This window comes from Callorhinus ursinus, unplaced genomic scaffold, assembly GCF_003265705.2.
Source record: "Callorhinus ursinus isolate GAN/ISIS: 27379988/994484 unplaced genomic scaffold, GSC_fseal_2.0 scaffold6, whole genome shotgun sequence".
NCBI classification, from domain to species: domain Eukaryota; kingdom Metazoa; phylum Chordata; class Mammalia; order Carnivora; family Otariidae; genus Callorhinus; species Callorhinus ursinus.
In genome coordinates this window covers 68,011,615-68,037,320 of record NW_027397068.1, presented here as the reverse complement: position 1 = coordinate 68,037,320, position 25,706 = coordinate 68,011,615, and the positions used below count along the sequence as shown (strand labels likewise).

Here is a 25,706-nt window from a genome sequence, read left to right as displayed (position 1 = left end):
GGAAATTCTTGAGGAGAGATAGACTTTCTTGGTCACTTAGATCTTTTATAGGAACTTGTTATCCCATAGGCCGTAGAAGGGAGATGTGAGGCCTTGTCATGGCTTTATAAAGAAATCATAAATCTCTAGATATGATGGCACATACCCAGTTGGCTATTTTAATCTGGCTTTCAAGGAACCTGGGGTTTTGTGGGCCATAGTGAACTTAAGAACATGGTTTATCTTCTGTTGGATATAGAATTGCTCGTTAGAGCTCAGCAGTGTCACCTCTTTGACAGTGAACAGGGACCTGCTCACACAACAGTTAATATGGGTTCTTCAGGCACTAGGTTTACATTCTGCCTTCATTCATTTATGAAGCATCAGCCCATTTGAGCACAGAAAAGACAAATCAAGGGGGAAAGCTCTGTTTCCCTACTTCCATCCTGTTCATGAGACTTGTCTGGGGAAGTCACTCTAGGATGTTGCCTGCTGTAGGGGGAATTCTCACTCCAGTGCTTACGGATGGTATGACCCTGAGCACTAAGCCATTCACATCCTGCATCCCCATCTGCAAAATGGGGACACTAGTACATCTTCTGGTTATTATGAGGATTAACTAGGAGTGAATGCCCAGCTTGTGTTACGGAATACAGAAGGGCTCAGGAAACGGTACTTGTGATTGATTTATTTCTTTTTCTTCTGTATTCTTTTATCGTGAAATGAGATGGCCCCAGCACCAGACGTTCTGGTTCTTGGTTCTCCACACCATTCACTAGTCAACACAGAGAAAGTTTACCTCTCCAGAAATTACCCTTCTGGACTTGCAGCCATTCTGTGATTTCTTTATTCTCTGCCTCCCCCACCGTGACCAGTGCTAGGGCAGTAAACCGAAGATAATTTAAAGGCAGAGCTAATCTCAGCCACCGTGTGAAGGAGTCTGGGGGCTGGGAAACGATATACAGTTACAGTAAGTCTAAGTACAAAATCTCAAATTACTTTGGCACAACTTTGACATTTGAACGTCTCTTCCAGGTGCTTCCTCTTGAACAACAACAACAAAAACATTAGAATCCCATGGAAAACGACACTTTCTTTTTAAAAAGGCCGTTTGGAAATACGTAAACACCAACATTTCCCCCTCGGGGTGTCTGCGAACTAAGCTGCACATTCTTAATATTAATCTTTAGCCGGGGCTCCATTTGTGCGGTGGTCATCCTCAGCCCCCGTTCTGCTCACACATTCCTGGCTGCCGCAGTAAGATCTGTGTTTATGTGAAGTATGGAAACCACCCCCCACCCCCTTTTTTCTTTGGTGCTTGAGTTGGGATGGAGCAGCTGAGGTTTTCCTTTGTTATTTTTTCAAGAGTCTTCAGTTTCAGAACTGTAGTTTGGGCTTGAGAAGGGACAGCTGCAGCGTGGCCCCAGCTGGTCCCCTGGAGATCCGGCTGAGGGTTCTGCGGCTAAAACCCCACTCTGAATCCAGCATCCTCACACGGACACGGCCCAGCATTGAAAACAAAATAGAACCTAAAATAATGGTGGAGAAATCTGCACCAAAGGAGGCATTTCTTCCCCTAAATCTGTCTCCTTTATCCGGGGCCGTCTGTATCCTGTTCTGGTTTCTTCCCCTCTCCCCTCCCCCATTTTTTTTCTTCTCCTTCCTCTGCCCTTCTGTTTGCAGACCATGAGGATGGGGAAGGTAGAGGCTGAGTGTTAAAGGTCCAGAGTGTAGCTTTAGAACAAGAAGGGCCAAAAGAGAGTAGGTGTTCCTCAATGCTTTGAAACAGTTTATCCTCCTAAAAAAGAAGGTTTTATGAAAATGATCCCAGGCTATAAAAGAGTATAAGCTGCTTTCATTGTGTCCAACGTTACGTTTTCATTGTATCTTTAGCAGTCCTTTTGGTGTCTTGGCAGATAGGGTTTCTGTTTTCACAGCAGGATGTTTTTCCAACTGCAGAGTTATAGCTGCTTTGTGTACCATGATACATGGCTAGGTGTCAAGATAATTTTATAGGGGGAGAAACCCAAAAAGACTTTTAAATCATGTAGCTTTCAGGAACAACAACAACAAAAAAGTTAGTTTTACAAAAAGAGTTTTAAATAAAAGGGCATTCGTGGGTTTATGCTTTCTTCATGGGCAGATCTTTTCGAAAATGGCATTATAAAAAGAGTACATGCATTTCATTCATTCGTTAACTGCATTTCTAAAGGTGCAACTGTCTTGAAGGACAAGGTGCTGGGGACACAGGGATCAGTGTTGTGCTCTGGACTTTAAGGAGCTCCATTTTACTGAGGAATCAGAGACATGAATAAAAAGACATGGTCCACGTGGCAGAAAGGAGGGGTGATGACCTTGCTGGGCTGGGCCGTGGTAGTGGCTGGTGTGCATGGGACGGCCTCATAAAGGAGGAGAAGCTTCAGATGAATCTTGGAGGATCAGGAGGAGTTTGGGACGCATTGCAGGCAGAAGAGCAAATGCAAAGCCATGAAAGTGGGAAGCAGCAAGGTGTGTTAGGAGAAGGAATCCTAACTCAGAGAGGCTGGAGTGGCCTCCCCAATGTAGGGGAGGAGCTTGGCCAGGAAGCCTAGGGCCAACTGTGGGAGGCCTTTCCATGTCTGTGGTTATACCATTTCCTTCAGGACTTTGTTCCCTTCACTTTAGAGGCCTTCTTTGACTAGTATCATTCTTTATTTCCTTTCCCTGCTTTAGCCTGCTTCCTAGCACTTACCACCTGACCTGTTATAGGCTAGTGTGTTCATTACCAGTGTCCTGTTAGGATGGAAGGCCCATGAGAGCAGGGACTTTCTTCAGCTTTGGCTGTATTCCCCAGTGCCTTGGACAGTGTCTGGTGTTGAGTTATGTTAGGGAGTTTGGTTTTATCCTGTGAGTGTTGGGGAGCCATCGGAAGGGGCTAAATCAGGGGGTGGGGTTCACAAGAATACATTTGGGTGTGAGGAAGAACAGTGTGAATGATACATAGAGCTGATGGCAAGTGTTTAGGAAGGGAGCTCATTGGTGCATGTGGAGAGCAAGGGAACGAGCATGTAAGGTGATCCTGTTCCTCCGGCTACCTTGGATGGACTCAAGCTTTGCTGACCTGGTTAATTATCAATAGCTGGTATCAATCTCATTCTATTAGAGGTGTTTTGAAACCATACTAAAAATTACAGAGAAGCTCAGAGAACTTTTTTCCCCACTCTACAAAGCCAATAGCTGCCTCCGGGGATTCCAATAAAAAGTTGTGGTGTCATAATATTATAATCATTTTCTTCCTTTACTGGTAGTTCAGTGATGGATTTGAGAAATCTTAATGAATTATCTTTCTTTGAAATGCATTACATGCTTTGATATAAATGAGTTCTTTATATAAAAGCAGGTTTTACTAGGCTTCAAACAGCTGACCTCAGCCATTTGTGTCTTGCAGTTAGATTGTTTGCAAAGTGAGAAAAGATAAGAAAGTGTTCATTCTGTAATTCCTGAGAGAATCGTTGTGATATATCATCCTGGTTTCTGGGCTTGATGAGGGAATGAACTGTTCCACATATGGAAATTTTCCTGATAACTGAACTCCCTCAATTTAACACCTGGATATTTATTATTTTTCCCTTCGATTTTGGATGGAAATCTTTCTGGAGCAAATTATTGACTTTCTTGTGCTGATAAACCAGAGTGCATTCAATATTCCTTTCTTGTGAAAGAATGAATTTTGCATAATCATCGAAGTGAGTGATTACCCTAATGATAATGTATTGATACTATGTCTTGCCAGATGGTCCCAGAATGCCATGTTTTCCAAAGGTACTGCCCTTGGCTCTTTTAGGTAACGGATGCTTCTAGCCACATACCCATTCCACCTCGCATTTCTTAAATTTACACAACTTGTGTCTTTGGAGGCTGGGAAACAAAATAACTTCCTTCTTGAAATGAGAAGGGATAGACTTTGGGTGAGGGTCTGTTGGAGGAGTCCTTTGTGAGTCAAGGGAATGTACTTTATTGTGGAGGCTCTATCTTGTGGTTAACAACATTTCAAAGAAAGGACTCATTTTTCTGTTTTCCAAGCCTTCCTAACATGAAACCGTTCACATCTGAAAAACAAATTATAGTATCATCACTTCTTTGGGCAATACTGCTAGGTTTGCAGAGTGAAGGAAAGCAGTCCCCAGGCCTCTTACCCTGTTTGTCTAGAAACCTTTTGGCTTACCTTTGGGTTCCATAATGTGAGGTGAGGTTGCTGGAGGTCACTCTGTAAAGGTGGTTTTTGATTATCTTTGACAATGACGATTTATGGAGCGTCTACATGGAAGACACTGTGAACAACACTGGGAAAGACTTCTTTGTAGAAATTTAAATTCTGACTTGGAAGAAGTAGTGGAGGAGAAAACTGCAGTACTTAGAATTTGTCAGAAGGTACAGCAGAGTGGGTCAGCCCCAGGAACGCCCATGTCTAAACAGAAGTCCTCCTCTTTCCCGAAGGTTGACCTCTGACTGAGGTTGCAGCTTTCATGATAACTCAGATGGAACTGGGGGCGGGAAGGGGCCCCAGGGAAGGCACAGCAGTGGAATCAGCTTTGACCGTCAGTGGGGTGGCAGGCATGTGGTGGCCAGATCAGCATACCTAGGTTGAAGCTTGTCTGTACACGCCAGGCAGGTAGGGTGGACAGCAAGGCCTACGGGAGTTTGGGGGAGGTGATCGCTTCCCCTTGGGGAGGAGGCTGGCTTGTGACGATGACTCGGAGCTGGGAGGATTATTGGATCCTGACTAATGAGTACAATGGCCACATTAAAGAAGGCAAGGGAGGGCTGGCCAAGCCGAAAATGATGCCCGGGATGGCGGGGAGGGGGAGGAGGGAGATGAGGGCCAGGTGTGTGTTACAGGTCTGAGATCTCTTCTGTTTGGAGAGCCGGCTCCTCCTCCCAGCTTAACTGTCTGAGCCTCCCAGTGGGGAGACAGTGGCTTATGGAGTTGGATGAACTTGAGTCTCAAGACTAATTCTGCCACTTTCTAGTTGTGTTGTCTTCTGCAGTTTTCTTAGCTCCTCCAACATCAGCTTCCTCGTAAAAGGGAAAGAGATTAAGACTGATCTTTGGATTCCTTAGAATAATGGCGACTCCATTTGGCCATGTACTATAATAAACCTAGTATATGCTTGGCAAGTGGTAATTTCCTTGGTTCACCCCTTCCACAGCGCCCGGTCTGGAGCCTCCAGGTGCCCACAGGCTGTGCCCACTCCCTGACTCACTGAGGGCACAGTCAGCTCAGCAGGTGCAGGAGGAAATGCATTACCTCATCATCTTCCTACACTTCTCCTCTCCCTTTTCAAATCTGTTTGCCCTTTCATGTTGCCGTTTAATGTTCGGTTAGAGTATGAATTTCTCCAGTTAGCCTGATTCAGCCCTTGATGTTGTTTTTGATGAATTCTTGCCTTTCAGGGACATTTCTACCCCATCATCTGCTCCTCTCCATTTCTTTCTCTTTTGATGCCACAGTCCCCATCTGTGCTGTGCTTACGTCACTTCAAGAATGGATTGCCCTCAAGTTTTTTGGGGGGATTCTCTGACTTTCATCTGTCCCTGTCCACCTTGCGCTTTCTTCAGGTGCTACTGAACTCCTGTCTCCTTCTGTCGTCCTTGGATCTGGCCCTACATTTCTCCTCTAACCTTGATTTTCATTCGTTCCAAACATAATAATAGCTAACATGTATTTGTGCTGACGACTTTATTTATTTTAGCTCATTTTAAGAAATAGCAGCACCACGAAGTTGGTACTGTTATTGCTGCCAGTTTGTAATGGGATAAGCTGAGACACAGGGAAATTAAGCGATTGCCTGAAATTGCCCAACTCATCAGTGTTTGAACCTAGGCCACCTGGCTGTGGCCTCTGCCTTCTTCAGACCAGCTCTGCCTTCATTGGCTTCCGTCCTATATAAGGTGCTAGAGAGCAAGGGCTATGTCATTCCTCTCAGCACACCACGCTCCATGCCTTGTCTTGACATACGGTAGACACTTCCTCAGTGCATGCCTTACCAGGCCTTTCCCATCCCTCCTGTGAGGCCTAGGTCATAGCAGGAGGTGGAGGAAGGGGTAAGTTTCCTGATAGGAGCTCAGACAGCGTGGGGTTCAGACTGCAGACACTTAGCCAGCCGCCTCACCTTGCTTGGATCCCTTCTCTCAAAGCCATGGTTTTACTGTGCAAAATGGGGACGATAATTATGTTCACCTCATAGGGTTTATATGCAGTACAAATGAAATAATGTGTGGTAGATGCTTTAGTTCTGTGCCTAGCCCATGGAAAATTGTCAATACACATTAGCTCTTGTAAGTAGTTGTATTATAATGCCCTCCCCTGCCTCTTGCAGCGAACCTTTGTCTGTTCCTTTTGGCCTATTTCAACTTGTATGTTCCCTACAGCACTTGTGTAACCTTTTCCCCTCACAAAGAACCAGATCGTGGTTGGGTTTGGACTTCCAGCAAGTTCTGAAATTGACAAGTCTCAGCTGCATCAGGGTGGTAACAAAAGGTTTTTTGTGGATTAAGAAGGACTGTGCCACACACTGTATCCACTCAGTAAACTTTAGTTCTCTTGCCTTTTTCCTTCCCATGTCACTGTGCCTCTTCCACTGCTCAGGCCCTCCACAAAGGCTTATTGATAGACAGAAGTACCTAGCTTAGTTGTTTCAAAGGTATATGGAAGAAAAAGAGAGGCTTCCATTGTATGGGATAGACTGGATTGAGGTGCAGTAGTAGAAAACTTTAGGGAGTTTAAGAGTCTCTGTTCTGTGTCCTTTTGCCTTTTTGAAATGTACCCTTAGTGGTCATTCTAAACACGGCCAAGACTTATAATGTAGAATACAATTTTGACATCCTTTGAACTCATTCATTCAACAAATAATGCTTGATTACCTCTGATTACCTCCTCTGTGCCAAGAACTGTCCTAGCTGTTGTTGAGGGTATAATGATGGACAAAACCAACCTGTTCCTTGTTTTCACGGAGCCTGTGTTTGGCAGACAGACACCAAACGTGCAAATATTAAATTATAAAGAAAGGTGCCATGAGATACATAACCAGGGGGTTTTGCGTTGAGGGCAAGGGAAATATTCCCACTCGAAGGGGTGAGCTGAGATCTGAGGGCTGAGGAGGAGTGCCCAAGTAAAGAGGCAATGGGATACCTTCAGATTTCATGCTCACTCTTTTTCTGTAAATGTAATATGCTATTTAGTATTTTATTAAGCTTGGATGATGACAGATGATAATTAGTCTTCAAATCTGGAGGTACCCAAATATGCTGTCACTGACTGTTTTTTATCTGACTTGTGTATAAATAGTACATGTGTCAGGCTGAGTGAGGAAGGCTGAATGTATCTGAGCACAAACAAGGCATTGTGTTTTTTATTACACTCTCGAGGCCAGTGCTGTCAGTCAGACCCATCGGGCACTTTGTCGCATTACGGGTCGCGTTGCCTGGGCTTGCCTACCCAAAGGCAGGTGCTCTTACTTTTAATTCATATTACATATATTTGCTCTGAAAGCTGTTTTTGTTGAAACTTGAAGAGCCGGATGCTTGCAGCTAGAGTGTGGACCGACTTACTGGAAATTTGCTGAACAAAGTTTGTTAATGCGAAGAAGGGACACCCGTCAGCCAAGTGTAACTGGCTACCAAAATATGATGCTGTTTAGGGCATGGGTTTTTTTTTAAAGCCCCCCCAGTATAATCATCACCATGGAACTCATTTTCTGATCCTTTTTCAGGAAAGGTATTTCATGAAATGTTACAGCAGTCTTCCAAAGTGCAGAGCCCGTGATGGTAGTAGAGGTGATTTTAGACAGTCTCACTAAGCTGAGGGAAGGCTGTATTTGAGGCCAGCATGTCTTCAACACCTGTCACTTGCAGTTTCTGTCTTACCATGAAGAAGGCGGCCCTGGGAGACGATTATATCCAGCTAACTTTGTTTTTATTATATTTATGTTTCTCATACTTTCTGTTTATGGCAGGTGATGCTCATTTATAACAGTGATTTCAGGGCTCTTTTAAAAATGAATTGGTTTTTAAAAATTAAGTACATAATAGAAATGGCACCCAGTTGTGGCAAAATCATGAAGGTGGTTCTTGAATGACTGAAGTTTGAGAATACAGCCTTGGTGTAATCTGATTTTTTTCCCTGCTATCTGGCATTTGGTTTCAAGGACTTATTGAAGATTTTAATGTTAAGACACAATAAATATTGTGATAACAATAAATATTACTTCACACCCATTAGTATGGCTAGAATTAAAAAGGTGGATAGTAGCAAGTGTTGGTGAAGATAATGGAGACATTGGAACCCTCGTCAATTGCTGGCAGGAATGAAGAATGGGGGACACCTGGGTGGCTCAGTTGGTTAAGTGTCTGCCTTCGGCTCAGGTCATGATCCCTGGGTCCGAGATTGAGTCCCATATCAGGCTCCCTGCTCAGCAGGGAGTCTGCTTCTCCCACTCCCTCTGCCTGCCACACCCCCTGCTTGTGCTCGCAGTCTCTCTCTGACAAATAAATAAATAATATCTTTGAAAAAAAAAAAGGAATGAAAAATGGTGCAATCCCTTTGGGAAACAGTTTGGCAATTCCTCATTTCGAAAGTTAAACATAGAGTTACCATAAGACTCAAAAAATTCTTTTAGAATCGGAGGTATATACCCAAGAGAATTTAAAAAAACATAGGTTTACATAAAAACCTAAACACAGATGCTCATAGCAACATTATTCATAATAACCAATAAAAACAGTCCATATATCCATCAGCTGATGAATGGATTAAGGAATATGGTATCAATGCAATGGGATATTAGTCAACCAGGGAAAGGAATGGAGTGTTGTTACATGCTACAACATGGATAAGCCTTAAAAATATTTTGCTGAGTGAAATGAGCCAGACACAAAAGGCCACATATCATATGATTCCATTTATAGAAAATGTCCAGAATAGACAAATCCATAGACAGAGGGAGTAGGGGCTGGGTGTTGGGGACATGGAGACTCACTGCTGATGGGTATGGGGTTTCTTTCTGGGGTGATGGAAGTGTTCTCAAATTAGGTAATGGTCGTAAAACCTTGTGAAAATACGAAAAGCCACCAAATTGTTGTATGCCTAAAAAGGGTGAATTTTGTGGTATATGAATTACATCTTTAAAAAAATCTGGCAGCATAAAAATGTGTGACTGGTCATAGAAGGCTTTGTGTAGAGGTGTTAGTGACTGCCGCTGCTTATGGAATGGGCCTCCTGTCATTGCCCCTCTGTTACTAGGACTGTGCTTTTCTCCACGTGCCCACATGGCCTCTGGAGCTGGGGTTCTAACACAGACTGCCATGGGTCAGTTGTAACTTGTTATGCGAAGCAAAACGTTGCATTTTTCTATTAACAGCAGTACTCTGAGACTTGTGAGTTATTCATGTATATTCTGCAAATGTAAGGGAGGGAGGATGGACTTAAAGACACTGAATGATGGGTAGAGTAGGGACTGGAACCTTGGTCTTCATACTGTGCTTGCTACTAAAATGTGTACGCAAGTTGTCACATACTTGAGAGGGAGCCGGGCAAAGGCCAGAGATGCCAAATGGGGTTGAGGCTGAGAAACTTCACTCTTGCCAGATTAACACACCTATTTAAGGATTTATTCTAATGAACCTTTTCATTGATGCCACCGTAAATACTGACTCAAAATGTCTTTAATAATACTAATTGTAAGGTACTTCATAATTTACAAAGTACTTACAAACACAGTACTTCCTATTGTCTTAGTTTACAGTTAAGAAAAAACAGACTTCTGAAGGTTAAGTAACTGTCCCTAGACCCATAGGAAATTAAGATGTCAAGCTGGATCTCAAGCCCAGGTTGTCTGATCCCATGGCCACTGTATTTTCATGCTTTCCGAAAGCATGCTGTCCTGTTGCTTTGGAGTGTGTGGGTCCATTCATTCTTTATTCAGTCAACAGTTACTTCCTGAGAGCCTCCTGTGAGCAAGAACCTGTTCTCAGAGCTGGAGACAGGCAGGTAATAAGGAAAATGAGAACCCTAACTTTGTGGTGCAGACTGTTCAAAGGGAGGAGACAGATAGGAAGCCATTAGTCTAATAAGCAGGATAATTTCAGAGAGTGATGTCTTAAGAAAATCAAAGGGCAGCGTGATAGACATGACTGTGACACACAGATGGACTTTTTTAGATTGGATGATCAGGGAGTGTCTCCCTAAGAGGTGACATTTGAGTTGAGAATGGAGGACCTGAGAAAGTCAGCTGGGCAAACATCTGGCAGAAGACTTTTTAGGAAGATGAACATCTTGTATAGTCCATACCCTCAACATGTCCTGTGTTCCTTATAGGATCACATTCTGAGACTTGAATTTAAGCCGTTGTTCTGGTTCTCTTCGGTGTTTACATCGGTCGTTTTGTACTTTTTAGCAGAGTGCACATGCGCTCACACGTGTGTGTACTATATTATACTATATTATATATGGTATAAATATGAAATATGACCTATGGTTTTTGCTTGGGTGACCGGGACCCCTAGGGACATTTGTAAGCCCCCTCCCAGGAGTGCTGTAGAACAGCTTCTAGGTAATGCTAAATATATCTGAATCGGCTCAGATGGAACGAACTCCTTATTCTAAGGAATGCGTCATTCTTTTAGAACTCTGAAACAGAAAACTTTTTGTTGGTAGTGCCATGCCTGTCCAAAACAAGAACCAGGCAACCATCTGTGAGTTTCGGGGAGCGGTGGTGATGGGGTAGGAGGTTCCACAGACTATGGTGCAGTGAACCTTCTAGTTTTATGGCGTTTCCCAATTTTTGCAACATGGCGGCTCATGCTTGTGTGTGCTTCTGTGGGGCAGGTGCTTCTTTTGTTCTTGTGTGTGTGGTAAGACTCACGTCAGTCCATGAGCCCAGTGAACTGGTCTGTTCTCCACTTCGGGAGTGCACTGCAGGCAGAGTTGTTTTTTTGTTTTGTTTTGTTTTCATTTTTCTTTTCTTTTTCTGGAGCCTTCAGGATACACAGGTGGGTTTGACCTGTACTGACGGCTGCATTTCCTCTTCTGTGTGGTATTCTCTCTCTCTCTGCCTTTGTTTCTTCTGGGATGCTAATGCCTACAGAAGATCTCAAGTGGCCTAATGGCCTGTGTTTTTATTTCGTCCTAGAAACAGAAACTTTGCCTTTTTCTATATTAAAGTTTTTGAAAAGTAACTTTGGGAAATATAGGGAGAGAGTCTTGTGACTTCCACAGATATTTAATCCTTGACGTACTTGTTTTTGAGAGAGAGAGAGGGAGAGAGAGTGCGCACACATGCGCGGGAGCGGCGGGGGTGGGGTGAGGGCAGAGGGAGAGGGAGAGAGACTCTCAGACAGGCTCCACGCTGAGCATGGAGCGCGACACGGGGCTTGATCTCACGACCTTGAGATCATGACCTTAACCAAAACCAAGAGTCGGACGCTTAACTGACTGAGCCACCCAGGTGCCTCGATGTTTAATCCTTTAAAGGCTGTCAGTTTTATTGGTGTATCACTACTCTCCTAAGATCACCACTGACCTAAAGCGCCTGTTTCTGGAGCTGCATTCAAAATTGAAAGAGCTAGAAAAGAATTCTATCTCGATTTCTTAGACAACCAATAGAGTCTGTCTCACCTTTCTTTTAAATTGGTACCAGGAAGATTGGGACACGAGCTGATGCTGTCAGGGTATTAGCAACCACCAGTCTGCAGGAGCTGCTCATTTTCTCCTCTGACCGATCTGGGTGGGAGGGACATTTGTATTTACATTGCCGTTACAATGTCCGATGGTCATCACAGACCATAAACCCAGCTGAAAGGACTGGTACACTTTCCTGTTACACAGAACTGTCTTTTCCTTAGATCCGTTAAAAGTCTTTGGGTGCACATGCTGCATTGGAGCACGGAGAGGCAGTATATGGGGGTGAAGAGCAGAGACCCTGGTGCCAGCCCCCAGGGTGTGAGCCCTGCCTCTCTGTGGCCTTGGGTAGGTCAGTTCCCTTCTCTGGGCCCTAGCTCTTCATCCCTAAAGTGGGAGCCTATAGGACACACTCATGGGGACAGGGGGAGGATGAAAGTTTTTAGATATTTAAGTCTTGAAAAGGGGCCCGCTGTGTAGTAAGTGACATTTAATCGTTTGCTATTTTATATGTGTAATTTTGTGTATTTATTTTTCCCAATTATATTTTTCTTAATTTTATATCATAGAAAACTTGGTTTCTTGTTATCCATAGTATTTGGTAAGACGTCAGTCCTATTGTATTTCACATTAAAGACTTGAGAATTTGTTTGAAGCCTTCAATTTTGCAGGTCTCCAGAGCAAACACAAACTTCTGAGGTTTCGACCCACATTTGCTCCCATACGAGGATGCTTCTCTTAAGAGGAGGCTGGTAGCTTAGGCTTCACGGCTCATTCGGGCCTTTGACTTTCTTTAGCTTACTTTAAAAAATCTATGATTTGTACCGTATGTCTGTATGAATGTTTCCATGTAGGGAATTTTTTTTTTCTTTTGAATAGCTCCAGGAGCTCTTGAGACCTGCTCTCTCGCCTTGTGTGGGAGGCGGAGTCGGTGGGCCCTGCTCTCCCTCCTTCACCATGAAGAAGGGTTCTGGGGGGGGCCAGTCAGTCCTAGCTGAGCCAGCACAGGACCTGCTTTTTTGTTTAATTCTCCATTTTTTGGGCTTGTGTGATCTTATATTAACCTCAGAAGCACTACTTTTTCATGTCAGTAACTATACAAATAGTGCTAATTATGTGTCCTGTTGATGGGAGCTGGCTGTGATATTTGGGCCCTTGACCTCTCTGTCAGTGGGGGGTTGGAAGATGCTGGTGTATTACTGATTCGAAGATGGGAAGAGGGAGGCAGTGTCCTGAGATCATAGAATCCTAGAAATACAGTGCTGCTGGGATCATGGGATCAACCTTTCAGCCCCTGCCTTGTGCACATTGGTGAAGGGGTGAAGCGATCGGCTCAAGGTCACATAGCTGGTAAGATTGGAGCCACAGGCCTACACCCTCCGCCCCCTGCACAACACAAAGGTGACTTCATAAAGTAAAAGGGTCTATGAAACTAACATCGTGCAGGTAGCACAGGACATGGACATTTTGTGTTGGCCCCTGTGCATAATAAAAACTGTGTTTTCTGGAGAATGAGGAGAAAGGCTTTCCTTTTATCACTCTGGGAACTAGAGCAGACATTCTGTCAAGCCTTAATCGTGGCAAACTTGTGGGAATTTTATGTGGAAGCACCTAAAAGATTCCTCTCCCCCCGCCCCCCGCGTAAGCTGCGAGGGTTGGGACTTCGTTTCTCTTCTCCCGTTGTGACTATCCACAGCTCTTGTCACAGGGGGTTAATGAAAGCCCTGGGGGGGGCGGAGGGTTGGACAGTTTCCCTAAGAAGAACGCAACCTCATCGGTTTACACCCCTAAGCTGTGGTCTCCCTCCTCAACCAGGATTTTCCTTATTTTCATCTCTTCTATGCAACCAGTATTTGAGTGCTTTCCTTTGTGCCAGGGAGCGTGCGTGGTGCCATGCTGAATCTTTAAGACAGGCCTGGTCCCTGCCCTGTGTTTCAGAGAGGGAGAGAGGCACATGAGGCGTAAGGAGTAAAAACTCATACGAATTTGCTGTCTCATGAAACCAGCAGGATCCACAGGGAAGAACAAGGACTGTTGGTCTACTGTATGTCCTGGATCAGCTGGGGCCTCCCTCGATGTGCTCTTTGAAGCTGAGAGGCTGAGGGACGGGGAGGCAGGATCATTCTAGGGAGAAGGAACATGCTTTGAGTAGAAAGGAGCTTGAGGTCTGGATGAAGTAGATAAAACCAGTGTCCGGCATAGTAGTTGGGGGAGCGTGTGACACAAGATGAAGTTGGAGAGGCCGGTAAGGAGGCTCACACACCAGACTGGACTTCACTGGCTTGGATTTTTCCCAGGTGCAGTGGGAAGCCAGTGGGGCTTGGAGCAGGAGCGTGGCATTTAAGCTGTGTTGAGAAGGCTTTAATGAACCTTGACAACATTATATTATGTGTAAGAGGCCAATCACAAAAAACCATATATTGTAGGATTCAATTTAGGGGAAATGTCTAGAATCCATTACGTGAAATAACCAGGCAAATCCACAGACTTAGAAAATAGATCAGTGGTTGCCTAGTGGGGGTGGGGGTGGGGGTGTGAAACGAGTTTTGTGTGTGTGTGTTGGGGGGGTTTGAAAATGTACTAAGATCGGTTGTGGTTACGTTGCACAACTCTGAATATACCCAAACTCATTGACTTGTGAATGTAGTAGGTGAATTGTATGGTATGTGCATTATATCTCAGTAAACTGTCATTTAAAAAATCAGAGAAGGGGCTCCTGGGTGGCTCAGTAGGTTAAGCATCTGCCTTCAGCTCAGGTCATGATCCTGGGGTCCCCGGATGGAGCGCCAAGTCGGGCTCCCTGCTCAGCAGGGAGTCGGCTTCTTCCTCTCCCCCTGCCCCCTCCCTACTCCTCCTTTCTCTCTCTAGCTCTCTCTCACTCAAACACTGTCTCTCTCAAAGAAATAAATAAAATCTTAAAAAATCAGAAAAGACGGATGATGCCTCACAACCAGAGCCATTGCCCCAGGCAGCTGTCCCCAAATTGGCAGCTGCTTTTGGCTTTTCTCTACCCTCCCTGTATCAGAGCACCCCCCTACCCCCATCTCCTGCCGCAGCACAAACAAGCATCAGCGTCTTGCCATCGGACCTCCAGCTCCCCTGGTCCCACATGGGTTCCTGTGCTCCACTTCACAGTGCTCACCAATGGTTTAAATCCTGACCTGCTTCTTATTGGTTGTGTGACTTAAGGTCAGTTCCTTAAAAGCTCCCTGAGCCCCCGTTTCTGGTCTTTAAAAAACCAAAACCAAACAAACAAAAAACCTTAACATTTTTATTTTCACAAACACTTAAATAGCACTTACTGTGTGCCTATCATTATATTTGTAAGTGCTTTAGGAATATTTAACACGTTTAATCATCCAGATAACCCGACAAGATAGGTACTGCTGTCCTTTCCATTTTGTAAATTAAAAAAACTGAGGCACAGAGAGGTTAAGTAACTTACCCAAGGTCACACAGCTGGGAAGTAGCAGAGCTGAATCCAGGCAGGCTGGCCCCAGAGGCCCTATTTGTTAATGACTCTGCCTTGCTGCTGATCCTGGCCTGTAAAATAGGCTTAATAATAGCTCTTTCCTCGCTTTGCTTACAGTCCTTTAATCTTAAATTACTTGAACATCACTTGTAATGTTACAGCATTTTCTGTGGCGCTCAGCATGATACCTGAAACATAGCCTGTGAATTAATGTACTTAATTAAGTCACTTTTCCATCCTTTCATTTCTTCTTTGACCACCTCAGACCCTACAAGGATTTGCGTGCTGGGTTGAGGTCTGGGTTCTACCTTAGTCTTGCGCTTTTACTGGCCCAGTGTCCTGGGGAACCCACTCTCTCATTTTGGCTTCCTCATCAGTGGAGTGGAGGTAATTATAAGCTGGCCAGCATCCTCCCAAGGGTCATTGCATGGAGCAATGAGATATTGTGCATGCAGGTGCTCTGTAAACCCTGCAGCCTCCTCTTAAGCCAGGGGCTTCATTTAACATGCAGCCCAGCTGTTGGGACTGTGCCCTTGGAAGCGATGAGGGCAGTGTTAGTAGAGGGCTAGCCGAGTGGCAGTTTTCCCCCGGAAATCCTGATGGGCCCAAGTGGGACAGAAGTGATGGATGTGTTGCATGCTCTCCTCCGCACCGGGGTGCTTTTCCCTGGGCAGCATGGACACCCAGGCATGGGCGGAGCTGAAGGCTGGCTTCCAGGCTTGCTGGCATGACCACCACCTGGTCCACCTGCTGAGTTGATTCCCCCCCGTGCTATAAACTTAGACTTGCTATGTGGGGGGAACTAGTTCATTCTTCCCTCCGTTCATCATAAACACGCCAGTGACAAGAGTTGTAGCCAATGTTTGGTTTTAGAGCATATCTAATTTAGAGTTTTGGCAAAATAAGTTGTGTTAGAGGAGGGGGAAAGCATAACTTGACATACGTTCTTTTCTCCTCTTGCACAGCTTGCTCCAGTGCCCCCTCTTTGGTCCAGGTATTGCAGAAGTGGATACAATGGTTTGGTTACTGAATTACACCAGCCAACCTTGGAAAGTACATATTTTTTCCCCCAGAGCATTGTGGAATCTTTTATGTTCCCCTCCACGACTTTGTTTTTGTTCTTAGAATCCAAAAAATTGTTTTGTATTTTGTGTTGAACATCTAGTAGTAAACATTTGTATAAGCACGTATACACACAGACACATGTAGATACCCTCAGACACAGAAGTCAATGTCAAGTTTCTTCCCTGCCTTCAATGTTACCTTTCATGTTCAGGATACTTTTTTGAGGGCGGCATTCAAGGCAGGAGGACTCAGAGCTGAACAGTTAGGCCTGGCATTATATTCTGAATTCTGATCATCTTTTTAGATCATTGGTTCTTTGGTTGATTCTGATTTGCATCAGAATTTGCATTTGTCAGTTCTTTTCTAGTGATTTAGATCCGGGTAAGTATCTCCTGAAAAAGATGATTTCCAAACTTGCATCTCCCCTGTCCCCGCTCTGGGCACTTCTCCCTTCATGGCTAGGCTCAGGACGCTCAAGGGACGGCAGGTTGGGTCCCTTTCACAGTGCTGTGCTGGATCTGCTGGAGGGATAGGAGAGGAGAGGGTCAGACTGCAAGCAAGACCTGCAACTTTGACACAGAGTTTCCTGGTGAAAATTGCCAGCCGGAAGGCATTACTTACCAGTGCAGAAACCTCAAATGAGGGCAGGCCATTTGACTGTTTTCTGGGTAACTTGAATCCTTGAACTAAAGTAGTCTTTCTATTTTTACTTCCTTAAATTATCCTGGCAGGGATAGGTTTGCTATTTCCAAGTTTTGTTTCGGTGACGGATCGTCTGCTTTGGTAGTGAAACCCAAAGAGCGGTTGTTTCTTGGTTACATTTTCTGATGTCTTGGGAGTGACAGAAGTCTTACACGACATGAGTTCCTAGCAAGAAAGCGGAGTTTGCTTTAGAAACAAAATACTGACTGCCCTCTGCTCTCTCCCTGTTGTTGTTGTTTCTTGTGAGAAATTGAAGGCTGAGTTTGTTGCTACATAGTGGGTAGCTCTTTAGTGTTGTGTGGACCAGCTTTTCCAAATGATTAAGAGCACAAGCTTTTACTTTGTCCTCAGCATTACTGTGCTCTTAGCTTGGTGCCCTACAAAAATGTCCAGTAGCCTGTCCCTCCTCCAAAGCAGTTGCTCCATTCCACAGATACAGTGAAAGAACTTGGTTGGTTCCTAATTAGGCTTCCAGGGCTCCCATTGCTGGATCTTTCCATGTGTTTGGGTTTCATACAGCTTGTGCTTTGAAGGTAACAGAGGCCTTAGGGATGGCTGCGTATGCTCGGACTCTAATCGGGGCAGAAAACCTGACAGAGTTTTCCCCAAGACCGAGTTCGTTCTCTTGCTCATTATTTTTAGCTCTGAGGATGTTTGAGATTTAAGTTTCTGGGCAGTTTATTTCCCTTCTTCATACTTGGCTATTATAAATGAAGGTAACTCGTGCTAGCTCAGACATGTTATAGGAACATACACTTAAGACCTGGAAGGAACCAAGAGGTTCTCTAATCTAGTTTTCAAGACATTGTGTTGTGGTCCCCTTTCTTCAAATTACATTTAACCAGAAGTGTGGCAGGATGACTGAAAAAAATCAACTGTGAGTAGTGGTGCGCGTGGGGGTCAGTCCTAATCCAAGCCAGCTCATACGTGTGTGAGGAGCCCAAAAGGCTGGACGTCAAAGTGGTTTAACCAGAATATGGTTAAAGGCCATGGAGTAAAGGCCAGAATAAGAAATCGGTTCCTTTTGATAGAAAGCAGATCAGTGACTGCCAGGGGCTGTGGGGAGAGAACTGACCAGCAAAGGGAACTTTTTTGGGGGTGATAGAAATGTTTATATCACGATTGTGGTGTGGCTACATGACTGTATGTATTTGTCAAAAAAACTCATTGTGGAGTTGAAAGTTGGTGAATTTTATCATGCCTCAAACAAAACAAAACAAAACAAAAACAACAACAAAACTGACCCAAAGGAAATAATAAAGTGGATAAAAAGTTGTAAGGGGTGTCCTAAAACATGGTTAGGATTTTTGTGTGTGGGGGGGAGATAACATTTTCTCTGCTTTTTAATTCAATGTAATTATATAAAATGATTCTTTCAAAAATATAAAAAGAAAAAAATCCAGATTCACTTAAATCCCAGTCTCTTCTACTTTTCCACTTGGCAGATTGATAATCACTTTGTTTTCATCACTGCTGTTAGTTATACCAGGGGTTGGTAGAGGGCCAGGTAGTAAATATTTTAGGCCTTGTGGGCCGTTGGGTCTCTGTCACCGAGTTCTGTCGCTGTAGCGTGAAAGCTGCTGGAGGCGGTAGGTATGCCAAAGAATGTGGCTGTGTGCCTATAAAACTTGACTTACAAAACCCGGCAGTGGACCGAATTTGGCCTGTGAGCTGTATTTGCTAACTGGGAGTTCCGCTCTTGTTCCTTTTGGAAAAAGCACAGTGGGCATTTTCCACCTTCTCACCAGAAGGACGAATGTCTTAGAAAAGTGGGAGTACAGGAGAGGTTGTAAGAGGACAGGCCCTGCAGGGCTGAGCTCATGCACTTGGGTCTGTAAAGGATAGGGTGGTTTCGCTGAGACGGAATTGTGGACAATGAATTAAAGAAAGAGGGGACTGACCCTGGCAACCAGTTTCTAGATTCCCGTGGAAACCTAGGCGAGAAGGTTTAGCTATGGCAGTAACGTGGGCTGGAGGGGACCTAGGGAAGGAATACTGTAAAACCTAACATAAGAAATAGACAATTCCAAAGGAAAAGCTAAAGATAAAAAAATCACAAAGCAAGTATATATTTAGGGTGTGATTCTTCATTAACACGGGGTGTGATGCCACATTTCAAGTGATTCTCGTTAGATCTGATCATCATTGCTCAGAAACATCAGTTCTTCCATTTTTGATAATTTACTGTACTTGTGTTACCTTCATTGCTTTCCATGCTATTCCCTGTCCTCTTGAGCTCTTGTGAGGGAGGACAGTGCATCCTGAGCCGAAGAAGGGGGTGTGTGCTTGCAGTTTCTTCCCTCTGAACGGATACAGGATAGGCTGACAGGACAAAAGAGGATGGGGTTGTGAGGAAATCGGGTCCTTCTTTTTTTTTTTTAATATTTTACTTATTAGAGAGAGAGAGAGAGAGAGCATGAGCGGGGGAGGGGCAGAGAGGAGCAGACTCCCTGCTGAGCAGGGCGCCCAACTTGATCCTGGGACTGTGGGATCATGACCTGAGCCAGAGGCAGACATTTAACCGACTGAGCCACCCAGGCACCCCAGATCGGGTCCCTCTAAACTAGAGGGAAGAACCGCCTCCATCAGATGCCTTAGCAGGTGCAAAGACCAGCAGCACAGCTGGGTGTGTGCCCTACTGTCTCAGGCTGCCCCTGAGAGGTGGCCCTTGGGCCCCACTCTCCCCCTGTTACCTAGAGACACTGGTTGTAGTTTTGACTCTTTAGGAAAGGTCAGTCAAGGGCCTGTCCAACCAGGCAAAAAGAATCCCTCAGTCCTTTAAAATTACACACTTCTGTGTCTCAAACATGGTGTTACTGCCGAAACTCAGATTGGTATATTTAAACCGGTTTTATCAGCTAGTTTTAAAATTAAAGCCTAGAGATGCCAACAAAACAAGGGTGACAAAAGAAAGTCATTCCAAAGGGATATAGTTGGGTGGCTCACTTCATTAAAAGGGCACTTGGAGGTCCTACCAGTACACCATGCTGTGAACTTAGTTTTGCTCTGTTAATCATATTATGCCCACATAGAAGCCATACCACACTGAGCTTTGGCTTGAAACCTGATTTTTCTTTTTTTAATCCTTAGCAAAAGACCTGGATCAGGAGTGTCAGCCAGTTGGGAAGGCAGAAGAGCTTTGATGTTTAATGTTTTTAAAAGTGTTGGGAATTCCAAGAATATTTTCGTTAGGTATAAATGTATGACCAAGTCTTGTTTCCTTTCCTCCGGTTCAGATCATCAAGAACTGACCTGTTCCTAAGTCCTCATCTCCTTCGTAGTGGAAGGCCTTGCACTTGGTAGTTAGTTGCTCCATAAATTGTGTTGAATTAAATTGAATTTGTGTGATATGTAATTGATCCCCCTGGTTGAAGAACACAGTATCCCTGATCCTGTTTGCACCATTGTCACTTGTGGCCCTTAAAAGTCCTAAATAAGACACGAGTTTATAAGCTTTAGCTAAACCAATGTCTGAATCAAACAAAACAAAACCCTCTGGTTAAAACATGCTTCAGTGATCAAAAGTACTAGGTATAAAATGCTGTAAGACCACTCTGGGCTCACTGTATTTGTAGAATTATAGTTTTTTTTTTTTTTTTGTAGAATTATAGTTTTTGCTGCCTTGAGCATATAGGCCAAAAGCATAGCCATTGGGAGGTCCTTCCAGTGGCCCTCACCTGCAGAACAGAGGGTGATCTAGTCAGTGACCTGATTAGAGAATAGCTCTATGTTTTCTGTAGGGGAGCATTTACTCTAACTTCTTCATCTTCGTGGACACAAGCCCTCCCACATTTGAGAGAGATTAATTAATAAAGAATAATTTTTAGTATGGGACAAGTATCTTGTCAAAGACTGGAGTTTTACTTTGGGGTTTTGTTTTGTGTATGATCCTTTCCTTAATGTAGAAGTGACCTTCTTTAATCATATAACACTGAGACTTACAGCACATACCTGTAGATGATATCACCGACTGTAGTTTCTTTCTCTCTAGTTACTCACTTGCATGGGGAAGTAAAATCAGGAGGCTTGTACATTGGTGTGACATTAATAATTTTGTGATGTTCCTTGTCTTTCTTCATGCCTTCACTTATTTACTTCACAAATACTATTAAGCGCTGGCTGTCTTCTAGATGCTAGGGGATAAACAATGAACAAAGGGAAGCCTCTGCTTTCTTGGTGCTTCTATTCTGGTCTCAGTCAGGAAACATTTTTGGGTGGAATCGATGATGATGATGATGATGGCAGGCTCCCATGTTTGCGAACACCCCCTGGGGAGGACGACGATAATCTCTAGTTTACCGTGTTTCCGAGGAGGGGCTACCTAAGCATTTGGGGCTTTCTGTGTCTCCCTAGCAACTTTTATTCTGAACACTGAGGAAATTGAGGAGCTGAATAAATCACATTAGAGTAATTACCGTGTACTTCATAGTATTCTCAGCGCATTACAAATAACTAACATTTCAGGTTCGTTAACGGATCTGTGCAGTGGGTAGCACGGGTATCCCTGTCTTAACAAACCAGGGAACTACGTCACTTGCTCCTGTAAGCAAGAAGTGGGACTAGTACTGGTGCTCAGGCTCTTCAACTGCTGCCCTATCTCCTTCTATATCTGGGGAGAGAGGTTGCTTGTTTTCCTTCTCCCACTTGGGATTTCTTTGAAAGTTTGAGAGTATTCACTGCCAGATTTGGGGACAGTGAAGGGAGTCTGGGCCTCCCTCCCTTGTGGTTTGCATTCTTTGGGAGCTCCCTTTTGTTTTCCTTCCTGATTCTTTCACATTGAATTATGTGTTTAATTTGTGTAAATGGAATGTGTTTAATTTTATTTAATGATGTGTGTTTCTTTCTGTTCTGCTAGATGTTCTGTAAATTCCTCGAAGCAAGGATCTGGCAAATAGGTACATGTGACAAATAGGTCAAAGTGTGTATTACAAATTCTAAAACGATTAGATCAGTTTACTTGAAATTGGGGATTTCCCCGTCCTTTGTGGGACCGCATAATAATTTAATTTAGCTGTTGACGAATGTTTAACTGTATTCTGATCAGTGGGGTGTGAATAATAGGCCATAGCATATTGGAATAATAAGACTGGGGGCATTATTATTTAAAACCTAGCATATTCAACATATGTGTCCCTTGGGAAGAAGTCTTTATGCCACTGCAGATACTGTTTTTAGGTAGGTAGCAACATGGCATTCCTACTTGATAATTCTCCTGCATGTCAGGGATCTTTTGATTATTTGAGGTTAGGTCATTTATATTCCCTCAGAATCCTCAAGGACGTTCTGGCCCCCCTTTCAGGGAAGTGTTCTTCTGTTTTCTTCAAGTTCTCAATCTCTGATCTTATTTACAACCTTGGTCCTATCAAGATCCCTTATTGCACCTCCCCCGCAACTTTCTCTGTGTCCAGAATATTTCCTCATGCTCTCAAGCGACTTCTGAAATCCTGTTCCCTCAGTGAAACTCTTGAGTTAATTAAAAGAGGAATCTGGCCTCATCTTTATTTCTACTTATTCTCAGGGATGAAGTTCAACGAACATCCATGGTGCATGGTTTCTTCCCTTTAATTTTAATGGTCTAATTTATTCTGCACGTAAAAACTAATAGGAATCTCTGTTTTATGCTTTACTTTGCACAATGAACTTGCCTGGCACAGTAAACATGAATTTCAATTCTGCCGGTCCCTGGTCCTTGTTTGTTTTGTTTTAAGAAAGAGTTTATGACATGTGGATGACAAGGAACTGAAACGCTGTTACATTTGTGTTGGTGTAATGGGGCTGCCATAAAAAAGCACCACGAACTGGGTCAGGAGACAACAGAAGTTTATTTCCACCCAGCTCCAGAGGCTGGAAGCCTGAGATTCTGGTGTTGGCAGGGTTGGCTTCTTTTGTGGCCTCTCTCCTTGGCTTGTAAATAGCTTTCTCTCCCCGCGTCTTTACGCGGTCTCGCCTCCGTGTGTGTCTCCTCTTCTTATAAGGACACCAGTCATCTTGGATTAGGGCCCATCCTGATGATCTCATTTTAACTTAATCACATCTTTAAAGCTTTTTCTCCAAATACAGTCACTTTCTGTATTAGGACTTCAACATACAATTTTGGGGAGACACAGTTTGGCCATAACAAAATTTAAATGTATAGCACGGTTGTCCCAAACTTTTGTGACAATTAAAACAAAAATTCCTTTTAAAGCTTAAAAGTGGGCAAGGGACGAGGACATCCCAGTGGAGAGGAGATTGCAGGGTACATTGCTCGCGACCTGGCTTAGACCTGGCTAAGGGGTTTAGGGTGAAAATCCATAGTAATGAAGACTCTTGTTTGTACTTTCCCAGTTGTTTGGATTCAGTGACAGTACCTTCTAAGTACCTCTGAGTTTTCCGTGATTCTCTCTTAATAAGTGTTTGTAATTAGACCTGACTGCTTATTTGGGAAGATGCTTGGAGAGGAATTTTTATAATCCTACGTTTCCTGGGTAGAATGTGAAAGAGCAGAGCTTGTGTCAAATAGGTCTTGATTTGAATTCAAGGCCTTTTCTGCTTATGGCAAGCTGAAGAAGATGGCTCTGAAAATCCTTCTTTTGACATCTTGCCAGCTGTGTGGCTGTAGACAGGTTATGTAGCCCCCATGCGTCCTAATTTAGGCATCTGTAAATTGGGAAGGGAAGCTGTCAGGAGGCTTTCCTTGGCTCTTGGCGCTTGTCACTATTGCTTATTGCAGATAGATGCCGACCCTCTGTAGACGACCCTGGGTGGCGGGGCTCTGGCACACAGCCCCTGCAGCCCTGGGGTGGGGAGCATCCGTCTCCACACCTGTTGCCTTGGGTAGCCTCCAATGCCTGTCTGACTCACGTGCCCTGATGGACATTTGTGGCTTGTAGCCATCAAAGTGGACCTGTGCTTATGTCAGTGTCTCTACTCTTGCTCGCTGTGTGATGGAGCCTCTCGGCGAGATAGATGTCACTTGAGGGAAGATGGGTGGGTTCCAACGGATCACCTTAAAATGATTTTTTCTTACCTCTTCTTCCTGTATGTGCTGGGGTCCCCAGTAGTTATAAAACATTCTTCTTTTTATATCTTCTCAGGAGGCAAATGGTGGAAGTTTGTGGGGTAGAGGTACCATTTAGCCTAGCACATCAGCTTCTAAATCCACAGACATTAGTATTGCCAAAACCAAGTACTGGACCTTGTGCCTACTTTTTCTAGTGCAGAGTCCCCACATGGCAGAGGGCTCAATGAAATGAGTTTGTGTGTGTGTATGTGTGTGTGTGTGTGTGTGTGTGTGCGCGCATGTGGGTGCATGCGTGTGTTTGAGGGTGGCAGAGGACAGCCGCATGCCTTCCACATACTTTATGCTAGCTAAATTGAATTTTCATCCTCTGCGTTGGGATTAAAATTTCATAAGCCTCATTGCTGAAAACACTAAGGTGGCTTTTATTATTAGGCTTGAATAGACCAATTGATTCACTGTGAAGTTTTATTCCAGTAAAACCATTGAAACAAGTTGACCAGAGAGTTCTCTATAAAAGAGAGAACTTTAACCCCAAGTTACCCCAAGTTCTGTGAGGCTTACCTGTTTTACATATTTTAACCATTACAGAAGAGTGTTAAAATACAACACTGTCGGCAGTAGTATTTGACCTGGAAAAAGTCCCATGAGCGAACCCATTGACCATTGCCTTTCTCTGGTACCGCTGCTGGTATCTTCTCCTTTGGATTCTGTGTTTATCAGAACTTTTTCAGTTGCAAGGGACAGAAACCCAACACAAACAAGCTTGAGCTGGAATGGGAATTTATTTCAATTTAAGTGGAAAATCATAGGACTAGAAATATCCTTAAGTGGAGTTAGATCCAGGAGCATATAGGATATTATTGGAGCATTTTCTTTCTCTCAAATGGATTTGTTTTCAGAAAATTGATGAGAAAAATGACTGCCAGCATCCCCAAAGTTGTATCCTTATGACTTCCAACTGGAAAGGAAGAGCCTCTGTCTTCCTGTGTCCAAATATCAAATATCAGGGAAGATTTTGATTATCATTCTTGAGCCTATAACTGACCAGCGGGCAGAATATTGTGGCCAGCGACTGTGGCAAAGCATCTTGATTGGCAAGTCCACTGGGATCACATAGGCCGGGACAGGGCCGATGTCCCATCCCTGCCTGGCAAGCGAACATATGTGTAGTACACATGACCAGCATTTCCAAGTTGGCAAGGGTTTAGTGCTTATTCTTTTAGTTGAAAGGGAATGGGAAGGTAACTGTCATAAAACTGCTAATCCATTTGAAAATTGTAAGCTGCACATTGTGGATCTGTTTGAGATGACAAGATAATGACACACCTGAAAAGTGTCCATCAGGTGGGATGTACATCGTATAGACAATCGAATAGTTGGAGCGTAATGGAGATTCCTGAGGTTAATATAACTGTGGGCAGTGTTTTTTTTTTTTAAATTTTTGATTGTTATGTTAATCACTATACATTACATCATTAGTTTTTGGTGTAGGGTTCCATGATTCATTGTTTGTGCATAACCCCCAGTGCTCCACGCAGAACGTGCCCTCTTTAATACCCATCACCAGGCTGACCCATCCCCCCACCCCCTCCCCTCTAGAACCCTCAGTTTGTTTTTCAGAGTCCATTCGTCTCTCATGGTTTGTCTCCCCCTGTGACTTACCCCCCTTCATTCTTCCTCTCCTGCTATCTTTTTTTCTTTTTTCTTAACATATGTTGCATTATTTGTTTCAGAAGTACAGATCTGTGATTCAACAGTCTTGCACAATTCACAGCGCTCACCATAGCACATACCCTCCCCAATGTCTATCACCCAGCCACCCCATCCCT

General features: G+C 44.0%; 1 protein-coding gene across 5 annotated transcripts in view; it reads left to right on the top strand.

The window, feature by feature from the left end:
• CNKSR3 (CNKSR family member 3) overlaps positions 1-25,706 on the top strand; it is a 134,509-nt gene that overhangs the window by 64,687 nt on the left and 44,116 nt on the right. Inside the window, exon 2 of one of the 5 annotated variants that reach the window (XM_073894122.1) lies at positions 20,111-20,176. The exons of the other annotated variants lie outside the window; for them this stretch is intronic. The gene's annotated coding sequence lies outside the window, so the exon portion shown is untranslated. The remainder of the gene's footprint in view (positions 1-20,110; positions 20,177-25,706) is intronic. 5 annotated transcript variants of the gene reach the window in all.